Consider the following 3,560-nt stretch of genomic DNA (forward strand, 5'->3'; position numbering starts at 1 on the left):
AACCCAAGCCTGACTGCCTGAGAGCTAGGTTGAGTGGGGATAAGGGTTTCCCACTTTTGAGGAATAAATTCATTTTCTGATTGTCAGAATCTTTCACAGCACTGCCTCATTCTCGTATCAGTTCTTCCTCTTTCCCCACACAGGCAAGACTTCTTGCCCTCCACCTTTACACCAGTGCCTCCTCAACCAACCCGTGTTAGACAAAGTAGTGTTCCAGGGAACACTCCTTTGCTAGCTAACTGGTTGACCGTTTTCACCATGAAGTAGACAGGAAGCTGAGAGACCTGGGTCAATACTTTGTTTTATGACATGGAACAAATGACATTTCTTATGCTTGGGTCTTATTTTTCTTATCTGTAAAAGGAGGAGTTTATACACCAAATGTATTTTAACATCTAAGTTTTTCTGAGAAGGGAAATGAGTACTGTGAATTAGTTTCTTGTTAAAAGAACAAGTTTGCCTTTAAAAATCAGACACACTATAAATATTAATAGTCGGACACATCTGGATAGTGTTGGAGACAGTTCTCCGTGGGTATAGGACCCTCGTAGGCATGGTTGAGATTTGCACATTGACCTCATCCTGGTGCCTGGAGTCCTCTTGATGTAGCCTTAATTATATGCTGTGTGAGTTAAATTGAAGGATTTGGCTCCTAGTTCTGTCAGATTATTCAGAGTGGCTGGCAGTGGCATATTCATGGGGAAATTCACACATGCTAAGATGATATGGAAAAGAGGGCTAGATGTTATAGGAGATACTTCTCTGTGTCTTTCTCATGTTTCTCCTGCATGTCTTATAAGAGAAGAATGGCACTGTCTGTAATTTTTGGACTATCTTTTTAAGAATGTACACTGAAAAAGCTTAGAAGGTGGAGATAAGGATTCCCTCCAGAACACAGAGCAGGCAGGCATGCACGCTGCCCACTATAGAAGGCTTAAGTTTCCTGTGACATAACCCACAGTGCATGCAGGGCTCATGTGGCCCTCTTTGTGCTGCCCTAGGGAACAGGGGTTTAGATAACTAACACACTCACAGTGCCGGTCCTCTGGCTACTGCTACTGTTCTGAATAATAAATTGTCTCCCATCTCTGAATCAAGAGTTTTGTGCCAGCATCCATGACACTGTGGCAAACTTAATTACTAGCTTGAAGTAGGATAACATTTTAGACCCTTTACAGTTCTTGAGAAATAGAATTTTAGGGTTTCTTTCTATGTCCCTTTTGACCTGTCTTTACCCATTCCTTTCTGGAAATGAGACCTGTAAGGATTTGAATAACAGGGCCAATGTTTCACAACTAACTGGTATCAAATGAGAGACTAAAGTCTAGATTTCATGACCTTTGGTCCTGGACTATTTGCACTAAAGTGTTTTCAATCTAAATAGATACGGGAAACACCCATGCTGTGCAACAGTTGAAACTTTTAATAACTTCTGCGCTCTTACCTGCTGGTTAAAAGCCCTCCGTATGTGAGTAGTCTCTAGAACCGTGCAATTAATTAAATGTGAATTTAATAGATACTTTGGTAAGGTACTTATACATTTAAAGGAAAACACTTTTAAAGAAAAAGATGAAACACTACACTAAAAACCACTCATGATCTAAGTAAAAAAGCAACATCTTAGTGAAAACAGAGTTTGTGTTACAGTACAAAAGTGATGTGACAAATGGTACCGCTAAATCTTTGCTAGCGTTCGTTTGTTCTTTTGGCAATTTTGCACAGACTCGATAAGTGGTTAGTAAAATGTTTATGCATCCAATATGAATAATCTGAAGGCTTCTCATAGAATTTCCCTAAATTTTGTGCTGTTACGAACCTTCAGTTTCTAATTAAAGTCAGAAATGCATTTGTGTATAACTAGTAAGAGAATCAATTAAGGAGTAAAGACTAGAAACATCTTTTGTGATATCTGAGACTGGATAGTAAGTGACGCACTCTTATCAGAATAGAAATGACACAGAGATAAGGGACTGGGTCCACCATCTCTTCACCCACTCCCCATTCTCATACACCCTGTGGGTATAAATCAGAGCCTCTGTTTTGTTTTGTATTTTTCTTGTGTGTTGCTTTTCCCCCTCAGAGAGTCTTTGCTCACTCATGTGTCAGTTTTGCAGTGAAAGACAAAGATATTCTCAATACCCACCCACCCCATCCTCCCCACCCCCAAAACAAATTTCACTCTTCAGGTTTGCAGATACCTGATATTCTGCCTTTTATGGTTTATGCAAATTAGGAGTATTGTCTCTATAAAATCCAAATGCATATCCTTACCCTCCAGGAAAATTTCAGTTTCTCCAGCTGCAGTTGTTCCAAGTTTATTGTTGTTTTTTTTTTTAAGATTTTATTTATTTATTTGACAGAGAGAGAGAGATCACAATTAGGCAGAGGGAGAGAGAGGGAAGAAGACTCCCCGCTGAGCAGAGAGCCCAGATGTAGAACTCGATTCCAGGACACTGAGATCATGACCTGAGCTAAAGGCAGAGGCTTAACCCACTGAGCCACCCAGGCACCCCAAGTTTATTGTTTTTTTAATCAACTATATCTGAATAACTGTCTCTGTTTCTAATTTAATAATATACACATTTATATGATGCTACGATTTAAGGATTTCCTTGTAAATTAATTTGGGGGGCTGTGCTCACTGCTGCCCTTGGTCCCTGGGTTCCTTGTTCACACTAGTACCAAGCAATCATGATGAAATGATGAATTTACTTCAGATTGCATGTGACCATTGGGTTCATAGACTCTCCCCTCTGGGATTTGCCTTTGGATGTTATCTAGACAGAAGAAAATGATGAAAAGCTAACTGCTTTCTGGAACAAGAGTATGTTATTTAAAGAAGGAATTGAAACCCAGTGATGACGTTACCAGAAAGTAAAGGCTATGGCTGAATTACGGAATATTCACATTTTGTGAATGATGAGAGAAATAAAAACGTTAATTATTTTGTAAAAATATTAATTAAATTAAAATTAATTCATTTGGGGCTACTGCCTAATAAGGGTTTAAAACCTTAGAGTTTTCTTTCTCTGTCTCTCTCTCTCTATATATGTGTGTACACACACACACAGACACGCACGGACACCTTTCCTGCCTCATCTCTTGCAACCTGGAAATTGCCCCTCCTTCACCCAGGGGAGGTCTGGACACTTATTTTCTAGAGAGTTTAAATGAAAAGAAGGTGATTGAGGCACAAAAACATGGGAACATAGAGATCCAACACAAAAACAAGGGAGTTAAGTAAAAGCCTAACCCAAATAATGAGGCCATAGGGACATTATTCTACCTACCATATTTATATTTTGAATTTGGGAATCTCCATTAATGGAAAGGTAAGCTGGTAGTATTCACTACTTTTTAAAGAATTTATTTATTTGAGAGAGATTTTGAGAGACAGAGCCTGAGCACAGGGGAGAGGGAGAAGCCGGCTCCCTGCTGAGCAGGGAGTAGAACATGGGGCTTGATCCCAGGACACTGGAATCATTACCTGAGCTGAAGGCAGAGCAACTGAGCCATCCAGGCACCCCAGCTGGTGGTATTTACTAAAAACTTATGCTCAG

At 39.8% G+C, this 3,560-nt stretch overlaps 1 pseudogene; it reads left to right on the forward strand.

Moving 5' to 3' along the window:
• Window positions 1–2,699: 2,699 nt before the first annotated feature.
• On the forward strand, window positions 2,700–2,878 carry LOC123390193 (annotated as a pseudogene).
• Window positions 2,879–3,560: the final 682 nt, after the last annotated feature.

The sequence above is a fragment of the Mustela putorius genome, unplaced genomic scaffold (assembly GCF_011764305.1).
Source record: "Mustela putorius furo isolate JIRA1106 unplaced genomic scaffold, ASM1176430v1.1 tig00537284_pilon_pilon_pilon, whole genome shotgun sequence".
Classification (NCBI taxonomy): Eukaryota; Metazoa; Chordata; class Mammalia; order Carnivora; family Mustelidae; genus Mustela; species Mustela putorius.